This window comes from Helianthus annuus, chromosome 17 (genome assembly GCF_002127325.2).
Source record: "Helianthus annuus cultivar XRQ/B chromosome 17, HanXRQr2.0-SUNRISE, whole genome shotgun sequence".
NCBI lineage: Eukaryota > Viridiplantae > Streptophyta > Magnoliopsida > Asterales > Asteraceae > Helianthus > Helianthus annuus.
In genome coordinates this window covers 190604070-190623705 of record NC_035449.2, presented here as the reverse complement: position 1 = coordinate 190623705, position 19636 = coordinate 190604070, and the positions used below count along the sequence as shown (strand labels likewise).

Sequence of the window (19636 nt, the reverse complement as noted above, 5' to 3'; positions counted from 1 at the left end):
TTGTTTCATATGTTTGATCCTTAGACTTAGGTTGACACTTATTAGACATTTGTTTGCAAAAATTTGGAATCATTGAAAGATGATCAGTTGAACTTTTAAGTTAAGTGATTATACTATGATTTCTACATTTTACAATTTTATTTTTATTTTTTAATGTTAATAAACAGTATTTGTAATTAAAAATTTATTATGATAAACATTAATGGCATTAAACCTCATGTTTTTTATGGCAAAAATATTGTGCCACTAAAAGCTCAAAAGTTTGTAGTGGCACATAAAAAAGTGCAACTAAAAGTCCAAAAACTTTGTGCGGTAGATTGAAAAAGTGCCGCTAAAAGGATTTAGCGTCAGCGTTTCTAGTAGCACTTTTTTTGTGTGCCGCCCATTCCTACGTGAATCTTTAGCGGCACTTATTTGTTTTTTTTGTGTCACTTTCTGTATGTCACTAAATGACATTTTTTTTGTAATGACCTCAACCCCCGAAGTTATAAAACTGAAAACAGTTAAAAGAAAAGGGGGACATGAACTCACAGGTTTGCATTCTTCGAATCCGCCTGTAACTCAATGTTTCCTCTGGTGTACACGACTATCTACAACGTACTATGATCTATTAGACGAATGGGTCGTGCCTTGACTTAGTATTAATTAGTGTCTTTGAGTTACGTTTCTTTGTATCTTCATTATTATTCCAAGTTATATAAAATTATTTGTTAAAATAATAAATATTTTAACTTAAATTATATTTATTAAATTTTTGGAATAATAGTTATAACAATATTTTTAAGTCGATACAAGTATTTATACATGTATTTCCTTCCTAAGGATAGGTGTACTTGTATTCGTATTCTTACCCTTATATATTTTTGCCATGTATGAGTGTCGTATTCTGGTGGGTATTTATACGTACGAAAATACGTATTTCTTGTAATTGTCAATTATTCTTTATACTAAATTTTGTATTAACTTTTCCGGAATAATATTTCTAGTAAAAATACATTAATATATATATTTCCAAAATATATATTTTAAGAGATATTACTTAGAAAAATTATTGATATTTTTTCCTTTGGCAAAAATACTTGTATTTTCATATGAGTTCCAAAATAATACATTTTCAAGTCTAACTTGGAAAATATATGCAAACTTATTTTTTTTCCCAAAAATAATATATTTCATATACATCGAGAAAATATATTTTTCTTCCCAAAAATAATATACCTTCTATTAATTCCGAGAATACATATATATTTTTATTTACCAAAAATAATATATTTTCTTCTAGTATAAATATGATATAAATTTGTAATAATTGTAAAAATCATATTTTTGTTTCCTTTGGTGTCCAAATATTATTTACCAAAATATTCACATGAATAATTTTCCGGAATATTTTATAAGTTATATTCCTTAGTTCGGTCTTACCGGTATTTTAGGTATTCTTTGTATATTTATTCCTTGGAATTTTTGGTAATATTTTGGATTGTAATTTTGGTATTATGATGAGTTATATTATTTCAAGTCCTAAAATAATATAACTAATACACATAGTATACAAATAATCACACACATGGTGCCTTCTAAATATATATTTCCTAAATACATATTTAGTCAATTTTATTTATAAAAACCAACCTCTAATATTTATATTTTTGAACAAAAATTATGGCAAAGTCTATGTAAAAATTTATGGTTTAAAGCACACTTGTAAATGTTTGTTTAGAAATATTTTTCTAAGTGTTTAATTTTTAGAGAAATTTTGCCATAATTTCTTGTTACATACATACTTCTACACTTTATTAACCACCAAAAATAAGGTTTATTTGTTTAAGAACCAAGATTAAGTAAAACTTGTATTTTTAACTTGGTTTCTTGAGAAATCATCCATGAAATTTTAGATCTACAAGTATTACAACCTACTTTGATCATTATTTTACAAGAAAACCACATATTCTTTCAAGTTCATGTTCTATGTGAGGATGATCTAGAATCCTACAACATTTTCATCCTCTCATCTTGCTAGATTATGTTTTTAATCATGATCTAGCAAGATCATATGAGATCATCATCGAATACATGAATAAACAACAATCATCAAGCATAACAACACATAAACAACATAGTTTCTTCATGATTTAAGCTTATGTTCAAGTTTTATTCTTGTGATTCTTAGTGTTCTTCATGATATTCAACATGTATGATTCTTTAACCACTTGAAATAGATGTAAAATGGAAGGATTTGTGTTCTTACCACTAGCTCAAGGCTAGGGATGATCAAGAGGAGAAATAGAGTGGATAAAAGCAAATGAAAGAGGTCCTTGAACTTCCGAAAGCTCCTAGCTTCCTTACGCACCTTCTAACACCTTGGTATATGCTTGGAATGTATGGAGGATGATTGACTGATGGTGGTTATGGTGGTGGTGATCTCGGCCGAACCAAGGGGAAAGGAATAGAAGAAAGTGTGGGGTGTTATGTTGTGTGAAAGTTATGAAGCTCATGGTCTCCTAGTCTTACTTATAATCCATTTCAAGAGTTCTACCAATGTATAATATGTCATTTAAAGAGGAAACAAGATCTAATTTTATATTGGAATAAAATCTTATGGTGGGGGCCATGTATTGGCCGTCCATAGGTGTGGGGGGGGGGGGGTAGTAGACTAGGTTCTAACCATTAAGTTAGTTAATAGTTAAAATCCAAGTATCTAGTTAGGGATTTAGTTATTAGATATTTATATGGTGTGTTATGATGTCCGGGGATCCTAACTAGCTTGGTAATGTTAAAACAGTGCTTCTAGTGAAAATTTGGTGTTTTGGGTAGTGTCCGGTTATTCGGTTGGTTACTGGTTTGTTAAGGTGCTAAATTATGCAGTTTAGTGTGCTTTATGTACCCTTTTATGACACTTTTGATTCCCGACACTTAGGAAAGCATTCAGGACCTTTTAACCATATTTCTGCATGATATTAATGTTTTTAAAAGCTGATTTTGCTGATTTTCTGCAGAATTCTGCAGTTTGTGTGAGTTTTAGGCACTTTCTGGCATTTAAACTTATCTCTAGGAAGGCAGTTTTGTGATCCTTACTTTCCTTCACACTATACTAGTGTCATACTTGGTTTCTAGCTCACTCTGTGTATCAACACATTGTCTGTCTATGTTCTGACCTCCGTCAGCATTTCCCCGTTCGTCTGATAACTGTGCTAACTGTGTTTCGTGTATCATTTAAGTCAATAATGTTCTTATGCAATAATGATATAACATTAAGCAATATGTGATGCACATGCATGTATATGACAATAATCAAAAAGCAATTCAAGTCATTAATTGTAATTCAGCACAGTCATTAAGCATTAATCATTGTCTAATAATTGTACGGATGCACGCAAATTTGACAGTGTCACATTCTCCCCCTGTTAAGAAAATTTCGTCCTCGAAATTTAAACTACGTTAACTCCTTAGGGTTACCTTATGCGTGTATGGACATGAATAATACCAAAGTGATCAACACGAAACCAAAACAAAACTTCTTCGAATCTGGTGATTCCAAGGACATGTTACAACAGTTGTCACACCCCCAAATTACCACCTAGGGCGTGTCCCTAATGGAGGTGTGACGATTCAACAGAGAGCCACCAATCATATCAAACACAAGTAATAATGTATTGTTTGTAGATTAAACCAAAACCAAAGTATTGAGCGGAAGCATAAAGGTATAAGTGTGTAAATGTATGAAAACCAAATCAACATAATCGTTTATTATGACCATAACCACTCCAGCAGCATCAGACAGCAAGCTCCCAAGTTCCTTCAGTAATTACCTACAAGCATGTAAACAAGTGTGTCAGACTACGCTGGTGAGTTCAAGGTTTGTTAACGTGTTGTGTTACCAGATGTATGTTAATGCGATTCAATGTTGCGTTACGATATTGCTCATGTTAGATACCCTAGGGAGTGTGCCCATGTGTATCCGGGGAGTGGGTACCCCTTAACGACCGATTGCTATGTTGCCTTCGTTAGATACCCTATTTTAATACTAATATATAATTGGACCTCAATTTGTATGGCAGAAAACAATCAATTCACATTATCATTCACGTTATTTTCACATAAAATCACATATGATTATATCGGTCATTATATCACCATAAAACATCATCACACAAAGATCACATAGTTGACAAAGAGTAGAGTGATTTAACTAACCGAAACCTTTACTTGGTTCAGACGTGAATTGACTGGAAATTTGCGTCCGTGAGGGGGGGGGGGAAGGTTGCTTCGGTCGATCGTAATTATAAAAGAGAGATAGGGAGTAGGGTTTGATTTATGATAAAACCATCCTAATATGATACGTATACGGATTAATAGTGATTTAGGCGATTTGTTTGTTAATCAACCGAACTGGGCCTAAGCCCTTCTCACTATTATTTAAAACATTAATATGTTTTAAGTGGAGCCCAAGTTCACCAAATTTGAAGTGGATTATATAGGATTCCCAATGATAATAGAATTATATGTATATGGCCCAAATAGCAAACTATCAAATCCATAAGTCGGAGCGTGTGTGTGTGTGTGTGTGTGTCGAGACTTTATAACAGTGGTGGCGGCCCCACTCAAGTAAAGCCCGACACGTTACCGTTTAGCATTTAATCGAAGCGATCACGTGAACGAGAAGTAACGGGGAATCAGGATTATAAAACTAACCTTGGAGGTTTGGGGGTTCAGGTTGTCACAACAGTACTAACCCAATGGTAAAAAGGTATGTGTTTCAGGATTTGATGTCAAAAGATACGAGACGTATAGATGTATAGTCTGGTGTAACCTATTTCACAAGGGTTCAATAAAAGAGGAGTTTCGACCAATAGAATTTCAAACGATCGTTCACAATACGCGAATGAGTTTTCAGAAACAATAGCATCCGCTAGATGAACTCAAAATCAACAACTCGAATATGGTAGTAACATGAAAATGGTTTGTCAACTTTCAAACAAATACCTGGTTAAGATTAGTGTGTTGACATTATTGAATTGCAAGAATACACCGAAATGAAATACAACCGAATCTGGTGTATCATTGTCTTAATGCATAGTTGCATTAAGAGTGTTTAATTGGCAAGTCAAACAAAAGTATGTGTAGTTTTGTGTGGAACAGTTGACCATGATTAGCACAAGCTACAAGTTTACACCGACACCACAAGGTGTCGTAATGACATAATTCAATAATAGCGGTGATCGGACAAGTTCACCATGTTTGAAATCAAACGAAAGTGTAATGAAGCGATCCTGAAAACTTGATTCAAATGGCATCGTAGGATTTCTCAATTTAATATAGAACACCAAAGAACTACTGTCTCCGATCGAAGATGAAAAATAATGAATACTGCAGGGCATTCGATCGATAATGAAAGAAGCGTTAAAAGGTACATTGGGATATAAAATGAATTTATGTACCATTGTCTTAACACACGATTGTGTTAAGACTGCTTTAATCGTGATAAAACAAAACGGATTTAGAGCAAGTCAATAAATAAACAATTAAATCCGCGTATGAGATGCGTAAGCGAGATTAGCGCAAGCTTCAATTTAGTGAAAACATCACCTCGAGGTGTCGAAATCAATAGACGACTTAATGGAGCCGTAGACCAAACAAGTCTACTACGACTCAGGACAAAAGAAACACTGGCAAAAATGAAATTGAACATGATGCTCTCAATACATCATATGGTGTCTTGAATTGAAGATGCGAAATGGACAAGTTCAAGCAATTAAACTTGGTTTTAGCGAAATTTGACAATAAATACATGTATCGACAAGGGAATTTTTGGCATGGTTACAAGGATAAACCATGTATGTAACTTGAAAGAAAAGAAGTTTCAAGAAAGTGTGTTGGCTTGTAGCAAAGGAGCCAACCATTACAATAATATAGGTCATTCGAATTACAAATCAATAATTAGATTTAGCAAAATAATATTTGAACTTTGATGAAGCGCTTATTTGAAACGAAACCACATGCATAACAAATGGTGCATGCGTAACATATGAATTTCCAAGAAATGAAACAATAAGTATTCGCTATAATGAAGAAATGATCAAGTGCTGAGATGAAGGAGTGTTCTCTTTAATGAAGAAAATTGTCGTGATGCAACTACCCTTAAGAGGAGTAGAGATGTAAAAATCTACTGGCTAGATGCAAAAGTGGAAATTTCAATAAAAGAAATTTGAGTGCTTTATCTGTTCGGTTAACTGTAATAGCATATATGTCAGGATAATGGGGTTTGCTTGAGTTAACAGACGGGGTTCCTAGGTGTTAACCTTTAGATGAGTTTCGACCTAAGTTTCCGAAGGTCCTAAGTACATGTCTCCTAGGTTCTTCCAAGTTCTGTATTCTGTGTAAAACTGTTTTGTGCATCGTGTAGAAAACATAATATTAGCGTATGATTAAAACAGATTGCCGACTCACTGTTCCTTGATACATTTTCTTCCTGAATCCGCAGCTGGTGATAACCTGAACGAAGACCGATCCTGGAATAGTAGTTGGATTCTCGCAGTCGGTCGGATGAATCAGTAATCCTCGACAAGGGATACTGATTTCTTGATGGTTAGCTTGTTCAGCTCCCAGTAGTTAATGCACTTTCAAAAACTTCCGTCCTTCTCCTAGACGTACAGAACTGGAGCTCCCCAAGGCGAGAAGCTTGGCCTTATAAATCCCTTATCTAGCAACTACTGAAGTTGCACTGACAACTCTTTCATCTCTGAAGGCGCAAGTCGATAAGGTGCCTTGGCCACAGGCGCGACGCCTGGAACCAAGTCAATGTAGGATTCGACTTGTCGTTGCGGAGGTAATCCTGGCAAGTCTTCGAGGAAGATTTTAGGATATTCCCTTACCATAGGGGATATCTTCGAACTTAGGTTCTTTGGCTTCTTTGTCCACGACATGAACTAAGAAGGCAACACATCCTTTGCGCAAAAGCTTCTGTGCCTTTAAACAGTTAATGATCCGTAGAGTCGTATCCTGCTTCTTCCCGCGTATCACAATCATCCCTTCAATCACCATCAGGATACGGATAATCTTCTCGTTGCAAACCATCTCTGCACGATTACTTGTAACACTCGAGTTAATTTTATATGTAAATACCACAATTAGATGTGTAGTTAAGACCACACATATTATATGAATGCGGGTTTATTTAAAACTTTTACAAATTATAAATTATTCTACATAACGTGATCGAAGTTCGTTGTTTAAAATTTACAACGTGGCGAAGTGCGGAAGCATGTAACTGTATCGTGTTCGGTTCTTCGTTGAGCTTGATCGTCTTCCGGCTTCCACAAAGTACCTACATTTCATAAAAACATGAAATGCTTTAGTCATACGGGAATTAAAACGTATCTAAACAAGTCCGGGAAACAAAACTGATCAAAAATACATTTTGTACAGGGCCCACCGTAAATTACGGTGGACACCGTAATTTACGGTAGTCCTTGTTTTGACTTGTTTCCATCGTAAATCAGGAGTGTTTCACCGTAAACCATTTCAGGTCCACCGTAAATTACGGTGGCACCGTAATTTACGGTGGCACCTGCATCCACCTTTCCATTTTGCCGTAATTTGACACGAAATCTTTCGTATCTTTCAAACCGCTTATCCGTTTGACCTACCGTTTCTTCCCACATGTTTATAATTTAATTCTCCATTATATGGAGTTAAGATCTAACATCCGGATTAAATAAAATTGAGACTTTTAAGCCTTCGGCTTATTATCTTTTCAACAATTTTCGACCCGACTATGTGATTATCAAACAAACATGTTTGTTTGACCACCATTCATCATAAACCCTTAAATTCTAATATTGTCAATCATATTAAGTACTGAGCACGGGTTTCTACACAATTATTTACCCGTTTTCGTTTAAAATCTTATTTTGACCCGTTAAGGGTATTTACGACCATTTTAGCACGGACGGTGCTCATTTCTCATGTACCTCATAGTTCCACCAATTTGTTATTAGCTAGACTTCCACCACAACTATGAATGTGGTGGATTTAACGAAATGGACTATTTATTCCGAGTTTAATCCTACGGATGTGTTGTTTTTGCGGCAACACACAATTTAAGCATTTAACTCTTGAAAGTTTATGTCTACAACTTACATGCGCGTCTAAAGGTTACAAGATCGTAAGATAAGTTCCTAAACAACCTTTATAAGTTGTTCGCTCAATTTACCCTTCAAGGGCATTTTAGTCGACATTAGCCCCTCATTTACTATGAGGGGCTTTCACTACCTATTTGACCAAGTTTGTATGTTAACTATAATCGTATGCATACGTACCTGGCTAGGGTCAACATATAGACCCAATTTATACCTTGCTTTTATCATCACACTTAGTGTGGGCGAAATTAACTGAATCGCTAATCGCTCCTGTTAACACAAGACTTGACAATCGCATTAGTCGATATTGTCAAATAGTGTTATCACCACCATTTGACCCGTTCGGCCTATATGCCCAACGTTGCCTATTAAATCAAAAACATGGTTTTTGACTTCTAATTCATACATCCATCCTGTCCCGGATTTCATTACCGAATCCCCTTTTTGCCATAAACATGGTTTTTATCATCTTTATATGTTCCGACTCGTATCAATCACGTCGGAAATCCATATTTTCAATATTAGCATTATTGCATCTATAACGTATAGAATGAACAAGTAATCTACACAATTATGTAAGTTTCACTTACCTTGCATCCGAGCTACGCTTTTCTTCCATGCTTGACTTGTTTGACCCGCTTTCACTCCAAGCTTCCACCTAGCTTGTTACGCGTCAAACTATCATCATCGTTTTCAAGGTGGTTAGTTTAATCATATTCTAATACGATTATTCCACCTTATGTATTTCATATCAAAATCGCTATTTATCGTATTATAGGTCAGTTTGACCTTTTTAATAGTCAAATGCCCATTAGTATACTAATTTGCATTTTCGAGTTATCAACTAGTTTTAGCACTCTTTAACTACTCGGTAGGCGTTATCTTTAGGCCTCCGTTTTAACCAAAGTTCTAATCGCGTTTAACACATTTAGAACTCTCTCTTTGATCATTTTTTGCATAATAGTCGAAACATCACAACTAGGTGTTTTAACTACAAAATTCTAGTTTCGAGCCTTCTTTGAGGCATTTCAACGAACACCTTAAGGGCAGAATTTTACATGTTTATTTATCATGTCTCTAGCTTATCTCTTACCCCAAATTTCACATAAATTAACCATCTTACAAAGTGGTTAACTTCTATAATTTCTGAATTCACTTCAAAATCGTCAATTTACACTAGATCAACAATCTATTTCCTAGTGTTCATCATATTAACATAAAACCCGCTTAGCTTATCAATGGATCATCATGAATCTCATAGTTTTTCCAACAATCTAACATGTTATTGACTAGGGTTTACTCCTAGACATCATATTACTTCAAGATTCACTCATGCATGACATAATCAAGCTCAATTTCAGTTTCTTACAAATAACCTAGAATTTTGAGATGGATCAAAACGTCACAATTTTACATACCTTGTGATCCTTTCAACTTGGTGTTCATGAATACGAGCTTGGATTTCGATTTGGGACTGATTTGGCCTCTCAATTTCTTGGATTTAAGCAAGTTAGGGTTTGAGTAAGGAACCCTCCCTTGGCTCCTGTGATTGTCACGACCAGAACACACACTTTAAGTGTGTGTTTTGGTGTTTTAACTCTTGTTTTAATAAAACAACTTTCCCACTTGGCAACAATGGTCCCTCATGTTTCCTTTTGATCAAATGGAACTATAACTCACCATTAGTCACTTAATCACATGCTACTAACTAGGTTAATTATTCATTGTTACTTTAGCGGGTTCGGGAAGTCATAACCCGTTATGTATTTAAGTCACGTTAATTCGGACTTCTTATAAACCTTATTTACTTGAAAACATTTATTAACGTTTTATTAAATATTAGGTTTATTTACTTAAATCCTAATATTTACCGGGTTACTTTCACCACTAACGGTATTTTACCCACTCTTTTGTATTAACGAGGTTTAATTACTAAACCCGTTTTCGGGGTGTTACATTACTCGACAGCCAATCCATTCCAACTACGACGTTGAAGCTTCATGTTTCAGCTGGCAGAAGATCTGATGAAAACTCACGCTCTCCAAGCTCTATATCGCAGCTTCTAATCACTTCGTTTGTTTTTACTAACTTCCCATTAGCTAGTTTTATCAAGTACGGAATATCTAACTTACTTGCTACTAAGCCAAGTATATTCTTAAACTCTAGGGATACGAAGCTATAGACGACACTAGTATCAAATAGCACATATGCAAAATTTTTGGTTGATAGAGAACGTAGCAGTAACCACATCTGGATCCTGGCATGCTTCACGAGCTCCGATGTTGCATGCTCTTCCACGGTCCTAGTCATTCTTTGGGCAATCCTTCCTAAAGTGCCCCACATCCCTGCATTCGAAGCAACCTGGAGCTCTACCATTATCATTTCTGCCTTGGTTGCCGTCATCATTTCCTCCTTGTCTAGGGTACTTCGTTCGACAGGCATACTTGTTGTGTCCTTCCTTTCCACACTTATCGCACCAAGGCTTCAGACATTGACCTTCATGGTGAAACTTGCTCTCATCACATCTCGGCTTAGTCCCCAAGTAAACTCTTCGGAAATGCCCTATGCCACTACAACCTTGCCCTTGTTCTTGATTATTACTGTTTTCGTCCTGACGACCGTTGTTGTCGTTTTCTCCACGGTTTCCACTGCCATCCTGACCTTCATTCCTATGTCCGGTACCATACCAACATGTCTCCTTAGGATGGCCAACTTTTCCACAAGTTCCACATTTCCCATACCTGCATCGCCCATTATGATATCGTAGACATTTGTCGCACTTAGGTAGGATACCCATGTGCTCTTTCCCCTTTTTGGCATTGTCGTTGCTATTCGCTTGAGCGCCCTTTTGGAAATCAGTGAGCTTTCTTTTATTCTTCCTAGACGGCCCCGCAAGAGTCTCCTTCTTCCCTCCAGAGGTTGAAAATTTTTCCAATCTAGTTGCTTCTTTAGTGAGCGTCGCACTTAAGTCAACTGCTTCGGCAATTGTTGGAGGCTTTGATGCTGTCATTAAGCTCAGAACCTGAGGCACCATCCCCCAGATGAGTTGTTCGATCCTCTCAATCTCTGGTTCCACCAGGTATGGGACAACTCGCGCTAAATCATGAAGTCTTTGTACATTTTACGCCACCTTTTGACCTTCCATCTTTAGTTCCAGAACTCAATTTCCAGCTTCTGGATCTCCATCTGGGAACAATACTCCTTACGCATCAATTCTTTCAACTCATCCCATGTCAAAGCATACGCAGCAGCCTCGCCCATTATCTGAACCTGAAGGTTCCATCGTGACAGCGCCACATCTTGAAACAATCCAGAAATGTATGTGACTTGTTGCTATGGAGTACATCCACTCATTTACAAAACAGAATCCATGTTCTCGACCCACATTACAAAAACTACGGCACCCCCAGTGGCGTCGAAATTCAGAGGCTTGCAGTCAAGAAACTGCTTGTAAGTACAGCCGTTAGGTGGGTTATTCCCCGAGATACTTCCGCTGTGTCTGTAGCGAAGAACCTCGTGCCGAGCTATGGACCGTGAGATGTGCGCTTGCCATTCTGCCTTGGTCAGCCGAATGAGCTTCTGAGGAGACATCTTTTAAGAAGATTGTATGGGTCAGGTCTCATTTGTTCAGGAAAATGCATATAGTTGTCTAGAGGTCGTATGTACATACACATAATAAATTATCATATCAAACAATCAAGCAACAACATAATCATACATAAACAAGTAAATGGGAGCATATTTAATGAGAACATAACACGCAAACACATTGTTGATTTACATGTTAAATGAGAACATGACGATTGGGCTTTCATTAATCATTGACTACAAAGTATTGTTACATGTTTTGCAAAGTGTATCATATCAAAAGGGAACACAGGGTCACACTACCCTTTTCTAACAAGTCTACCAATCTACAAAAGTCTCACAATCAAAAGGTGGTCTCCAAAAGGCTTCACCAGCTCAACTCAAAAGTGGTACCCTCATCAAAGGTAATGCATCTGCATAAAACCAAAAACCTACTGATGGCGGAGGAGGAGGAGGGAGGAAAATTAAACTGAGAACATGTGTTAGCTCCTCCTCGAGCTTGTGCACATGACGAAGCAAATAACAGACCTGCTGCTCGACGGTGAGGAATCGAGCATCAAACTCTGGGAAAGGAGTAAGAGGAGCAGATGGACGTGCAAAAGGTGGCGGTGATGAATGAGGGTGAACAGAAATAGACTGACAAGGACACGGTAAGGGACGCGGTATCGACTCAAGCTCCAAGACTCTGCGACTCATAACTTCAAATCAAAGCTGAAGCGAATAAAGTAACTCATCCTGTGTATAGCCAACAAAATGCGAGGGATGGTAGGGGTCTGAGGTCGGCATGGAATATGGAGGGGACCCTCGGAATGGCTCATCAGTTGGTGAAGAAGTAAAAGGTGCAGACTGGGGAATGTGTGGAAAAGTTGCTGAAACATGAGGGTCATGACTAGGTTGCTGGCCCGAAGTACCTTCTCCTGGACAGAGTACAGGGATGTCCTATAAGAAAATGATAGGTAAGTCAATACGATGTACATCAGACTCTACAGGGTGAAAAGGAGCAACATCAGCCGGTGCGGGTGCAGGTGGGGGAAATAATGGCTCAACAACAGGAGGATCAAGGTGTGCAGGAACTGGATCAGGTATGAGGGGTGCAATGTCGAGTATGCCAAAAGGAATAGGTTCATGATCAGGTAATGGCTCAGGAGCAAGTATCGACTCAGGATCAGCAGGTGCAGCATCGGGCTGATCACCAGGAACAAAGTCTAGCTCAAGATCAAGCTCAAAGTCGTGAGGAGGAGATGGTGCAGCTGACATGGCCGTATCATCCTCAGAATCAGTGGCATAGCGTCATAATCCAACTGTCTGCAAGGCGGAAGAAGTCACAGGCTCAAAGGAATCCGAGACAGAATGTAAGCTAGTGTCAGAGGAAATCTCAATAACAGGGATCTCAGGAAGTGGAATAGCAACAACATCCCCATCTAGCTTTCCATCACCATGGGCATCGTCAGAAGGACCATCAACAAACAAATCAACGTCAACATCAATCAAATCGTCAAAAGGCAAATCCTCGAGAGGAATGGCCACTAAAGGAATGGCCACTAAAGGAACGGGAGCCAGGATCGGCGCCACGACATGCTCGCCATCGGGATGATCGACGATAAGATGATCATGGACTGGGGTGGGAACAACAAAAGGATCCTCGTCTGGAATGCCATCAGCAAGAGGTAAATCATCTCCAAAGTCAGGAAACGCGAATGGCTGCAAGTCGCCGCCGTCGTTGGACATCATCTCCGGGTCACTCTCTGATCCGATGTGAAGATCTCCGGCTCTAGCATAACCTCATCGTCGGAGACTACTGCCATGGGATCATGGTCGTCGGACAATTCGCTATCAGATGACGACATAGTGTCTATAACAGAACACTCACAACATATGCACATATATTAACTATCAACATTTAACATGTAATCAAAGACGATGAAATCATGTAATCATGTATCCTTCCTAGTCTCTCAGACTAAACTAACAAAGTAACTGTGCATTGTGTTTCTTGTCTTTTTATTTTGTAAAAAGGTCGGTTTCCCCGGATCTGGGCGTTTCGTGTATGCAATGAAAACATGCTGTAAAAACATTTTCGTGAGAGCCCTAATGATTGTAGTCTAGACTCGAGAAAGAATCCTAGTTCGCTACAATCGAAGCTCTGATACCAAACTGTCACATCCTGACTTTTGCGGAAGCGTGATTATGTGTGACTTGCTTAATATCATTGCATTCAACCATAACAAACAACTATATGATAAAACCAAATATGTTCATCCATTGATTAAGTTTTAAAACATTACAAGCAACAATTGTTCTCAAATCCCAAACGCAGACTTCAAGCTTAAAATACAACACCAACAGGTTTTAAGTTCCATAAGGACTTCTCAAAAGACTCTAATGAAAACTAGGCTTTGAAATATGTATCCTATCCATGATAGGATACACACTCTAAACCATTCGACACCAGATGACATCTTTTATTCCAAACAAACACTGGAAAACTCCAACGCCCGCCAGATCCATACTTAGTTTCCTGAAATACATGTAGTTTGAAAACATCAACAAAAGTTGAGCGAGTTCATGTGTTTAGTGTGTGAGCTCGAATAATATTTGTAATCATTGTAAGTAAGTATGTATTTGCAAACTCTGGTATGAAAGCAACAAGGAAAACAGATCATTAATGGTTTGCAAGGCCATTAATATGTGTGACGTGATGCAGGAAGACTCAATCCTAGCAGAATTTTGCCACGGTTTCAGTTTGAAGACATAGTCACCTCATGGGCCAAACCCCGGTCCACATGGGTGTGGGCTCGCTACACCCAAATAGATCTATCACTCATGTCCCTTGGTCCTACAACGAGGATTAATGGTCTTAAGCGTCATACCCACCACTCACATGATCTAGCAGTACCCTTCCTTAGCTAACCATACCACATATAAACGTTTGTAAACAGTTTGTAACATGTACTTCACCCCCGAAGTTATAAAACTGAAAACAGTTAAAAGAAAAGGGGGACATGAACTCACAGGTTTGCGTTCTTCGAATCCGCCTGTAACTCAATGTTTCCTCTGGTGTACACGACTACCTACAACGTACTATGATCTATTAGATGAGTGGGTCGTGCCTTGACTTAGTACTAATTAGTGTCTTTTAGTTACGCTTCTTTGTGTCTTCGTTATTATTCCAAGTTAGATAAAATTATTTGTTAAAATAATAAATAATTTAACTTAAATTATATTTATTAAATTTTTGGAATAATAGTTATAACAATAATTTTAACTCGATACAAGTATTTATACATGTATATCCTTCCCAAGGATAGGTGTACTTGTATTCGTATTCTTATCCTTGTATATTTTTGCCATGTATGAGTGTCGTATTCCGGTGGGTATTTGTACGTACGAAAATACGTATTTCTTGTAATTGTCAAGTATTCTTTATACTAAATTTTGTATTAACTTTTCCGTAATAATATTTCTAGTAAAATACATTAATATATATATTTCCAAAATATATATTTTAAGAGATATTACTTAGAAAAATTATTGATGATTTTTCCTTTGGCAAAAATATTTGTATTTTCATATGAGTTCCAAAATAATACATTTTCAAGTCTAACTTGGAAAATATATGCAAACTTATTTTTTCCCAAAAATAATATATTTCATGTACATCGAGAAAATATATTTTTCTTCCCAAAAATAATATACCTTCTATTAATTCCGAGAATACATATATATTTTTATTTACCAAAAATAATATATTTTCTTCTAGTAAACAATATGATATAAATTTGTAATAATTTTAAAAATCATATTTTTGTTTCCTTTGGTGTCCAAAATATTATTTACCAAAATATTCACATGAATAATTTTCCGGAATATTTTGTAAGCTATATTCCTTAGTTCGTTCTTACAGGTATTTTGGGTATTCTTTGTATATTTATTCTTTGGAATTTTTGGTAATATTTTGGATTGTAATTTTTGGTATTTTGATGAGTTATATTATTTCAAGTCCTAAAATAATATAACTAATACACATAATATACAAATAATCACACACATGGTGCCTTCTAAATATATGTTTCCTAAATACATATTTTGTCACTTTTATTTATAAAAACCAACCTCCAATATTTATATTTTTGAACAAAAATTATGGCAAAGTCTATGTAAAAATTTATGGTTTAAAGCACACTTGTAAATGTTTGTTTAGAAATATTTTTCTAAGTGTTTAATTTTTAGAGAAATTTTGCCATAGTTTCCCCTAAAAATGGAGGTTTCCATACCTTGAAGGTATATCATTTTCTTTTGTAAATCATCACAATCAATCAACAATCAACAACAAACCATCTTTACTTATCAATTTTGCCAAAAACAAGCATAATCTACTACTTCATGTACTTGAATATTTATAAAAATTTGTAGTAACTTATTAGTGTTTTTAGTAAGTCTTGTTACCCTTTTAAGTGTGGTTGATCTTTTAAAAACATCATTTTTAAAGAATTTAGATCTTTACAACTTATGATCATATTTTCTAAAAATGTTTCTTCATGGATTTTTCTTGTTACATACATACTTCTACACTTTATTAACCACCAAAAATAAGGTTTATTTGTTTAAGAACCAAGATTAAGTAAAACTTGTATTTTTAACTTGGTTTCTTGAGAAATCATCCATGAAATTTTAGATCTACAAGTATTACAACCTACTTTGATCATTATTTTACAAGAAAACCACATATTCTTTCAAGTTCATGTTCTATGGGAGGATGATCTAGAATCCTACAACATTTTCATCCTCTCATCTTGCTATATTATGTTTTTAATCATGATCTAGCAAGATCATATGATGATCAACATCGAATACATGAAGAAACAACAATTATCAAGCATAACAACACATTAACAACATAGTTTCTTCATGATTTAAGCTTATGTTCAAGTTTTATTCTTGTGATTCTTAGTGTTCTTCATGATATTCAACATGTATCATTCTTTAACCACTTGAAATAGATGTAAAATGGAAGGATTTGTGTTCTTACCACTAGCTCAAGGCTAGGGATGATCAAGAGGAGAAATAGAGTGGATAAAAGCAAATGAAAGAGGTCCTTGAACTTTCGAAAGCTCCTAGCTTCCTTACGCACCTTCTAACACCTTGGTATGTGCTTGGAATGTATGGAGGATGATTGAATGATGGTGGTCATGGTGGTGGTGATCTCGGCCGAAGCAAGGGGAAAGGAAGATAAGAAAGTGTGGGATGTTATGTTGTGTGAAAGTTATGAAGCTCATGGTCTCCTAGTCTTACTTATAATCCATTTCAAGAGTTCTACCAATGTATAATATGTCATTTAAAGAGGAAACAAGATCTAATTTTATATTGGAATAAAATCTTATGGTGGGGGCCATGTATTGGCCGTCCATAGGTGGGGGGGGGGGTAGTAGACTAGGTTCTAACCATTAAGTTAGTTAATAGTTAAAATCCAAGTATCTAGTTAGGGATTTAGTTATTAGATATTTATATGGTGTGTTATGATGTTCGGGGATCCTAACTAGCTTGGTAATGTTAAAACAGTGCTTCTAGTGAAAATTTGGTTTTTCGGGTAGTGTCCGGTTATTCGGTTGGTTACTGGTTTGTTAAGGTGCTAAATTATGCAGTTCAGTGTGCTTTATGTACCCTTTTATGACACTTTTGATTCCCAACACTTAGGAAAGCATTCAGGACCTTTTAACCATATTTCTGCATGATATTAATGTTTTTAAAAGCTGATTTTGCTGATTTTCTGCAGAATTCTGCAGTTTGTGTGAGTTTTAGGCACTTTCCGGCACTTAAACTTATCTCTAGGAAGGCAGTTTTGTGATCCTTACTTTCCTTCACACTATACTAGTGTCATACTTGGTTTCTAGCTCACTCTGTGTATCAACACATTGTCTGTCTATGTTCTGATCTCCGTCAGCATTTCCCCGTTCGTCTGATAACTGTGCTAACTGTGTTTCATGTATCATTTAAGTCAATAGTGTTCTTATGCAATAATGATATAACATTAAGCAATATGTGATGCACATGTATGTATATGACAATAATCAGAAAGCAATTCAAGTCATTAATTGTAATTCAGCACAGTCATTAAGCATTAATCATTGTCTAATAATTGTATGGATGCACGCAAATTTGACAGTTGTCACATTCTCCCCCTGTTAAGAAAATTCCGTCCTCGAAATTTAAACTACATTAACTCCTTAGGGCTACCTTATGCGTGTATGGACATGAATAATACCAAAGTGATCAACACGAAACCGAAAGAAAACTTCTTCGAATCAGGTGAGTCCAAGGACATGTTACAACAGTACACCCAATGGTAAAAAGGTATGTGTTTCAGGATTTGATGTCAAAAGATACGAGACGTATAGATGTATAGTCTGGTGTAACCTATTTCACAAGGGTTCAATAAAAGAGGAGTTTCGACGAATAGAATTTCAAGCGATCGTTCACAATACGCGAATGAGTTTTCAGAAACAATAGCATCCGCTAGATGAACTCAAAATCAACAACTCGAATATGGTAGAAACAAGATCTAATTTTATATTGAAATAAAATCTTATGGTGGGGGCCATGTATGGGCCGTCCATAGGTTGGGGAGGGGGGGTAGTAGACTAGGTTCTAACCATTAAGTTAGTTAATAGTTGAAATACAAGTATCTAGTTAGGGATTTAGTTATTAGATATTTATATGGTCTGTTATGATGTTCGGGGATCATAACTAGCTTGGTAATGTTAAAACAGTGCTTCTAGTGAAAATTTGGTGTTTCGGGTAGTGTCCGGTTGTTCGGTTGGTTACTGGTTCGTTAAGGTGCTAAATTATGCAGTTTAGTGTGCTTTATGTACCCTTTTATGACACTTTTGATTCCCGACACTTAGGAAAGCATTCAGGACATTTTAACCATATTTCTGCATGATATTAATGTGTTTAAAAGCTGATTTTGCTTATTTTCTAGCAGAATTCTGCAGTTTGTGTGAGTTTTAGGCACTTTCCGGCACTTAAACTTATCTCTAGGAAGGCAGTTTTGTGATCCTTACTTTCCTACACACTATACTAGTGTCATACTTGGTTTCTAGCTCACTCTGTTCTCAACACATTGTCTGTCTATGTTCTGACCTCCGTCAGCATTTTCTTGGTTCGTCGTCTGATAACTGTGCTAACTGTGTTTCGTGTATCATTTAAGTCAATAATGTTCTTATGCAATAATGATCTAACATTAAGCAATATGTGATGCACATATATGTATATGGCAATAATCAGAAAGCAATTCAAGTCATTAATTGTAATTCAGCACAGTCATTAAGCATTAATCATTGTCTAATAATTGTACGGATGGTCACAAATTTGACAGTTGTCACGCAATGTCCAAAGCATAGGATTGCAGTCTCGGTAAGATTTCTATGTAGGAAAGCATTAGTGACATTCAACTGGTGAATAGACCAAGACTACGATAAGGCCAATCAAAACTGTCCGAATAGTAGCTAGTTTAACAACCGGGCTAAAGGTCTCTCCACAATCAATACCCACCTCCTGATTTCTACCATCATATACAAGTCGTGCCTTGTATCTTTCTAATGTGCCATCGGACCTGTATTTGTGGCGAAAAAGCCACATGCTACGAATAATATGCATATCATGACATCTCGGGACAAGTTCCCACGTCTTGTTTTTAATTAAGGCATTAAATTCGGTTTGCATGGCATTATACCATTCCGGTTTAGACAAGGCATCTTTGGGGTTTTTAGGGATAGGGCCATAGGGGCGATGCAGGTTGTGGAAAGGTTGAAGATATGTGTCGGTTTGGAGATACCGGACATGGCATGAGTTTGCATCATACGGGGTGGTGGTAAAGGTGGTGGGTTGTGATAGGCTTGAGGTCGAGGCAG

At 36.5% G+C, this 19636-nt stretch overlaps 1 long non-coding RNA gene across 1 annotated transcript; it reads right to left on the bottom strand.

Moving 5' to 3' along the window:
* Positions 1-7265: 7265 nt before the first annotated feature.
* On the bottom strand, positions 7266-9694 carry LOC118488976. Its single transcript, XR_004885505.1, has 3 exons — positions 9557-9694; positions 8319-8816; positions 7266-7324 (listed from the first exon to the last, which is right to left on the bottom strand). It is a non-coding gene; the product is annotated as an uncharacterized LOC118488976 (long non-coding RNA).
* Positions 9695-19636: the final 9942 nt, after the last annotated feature.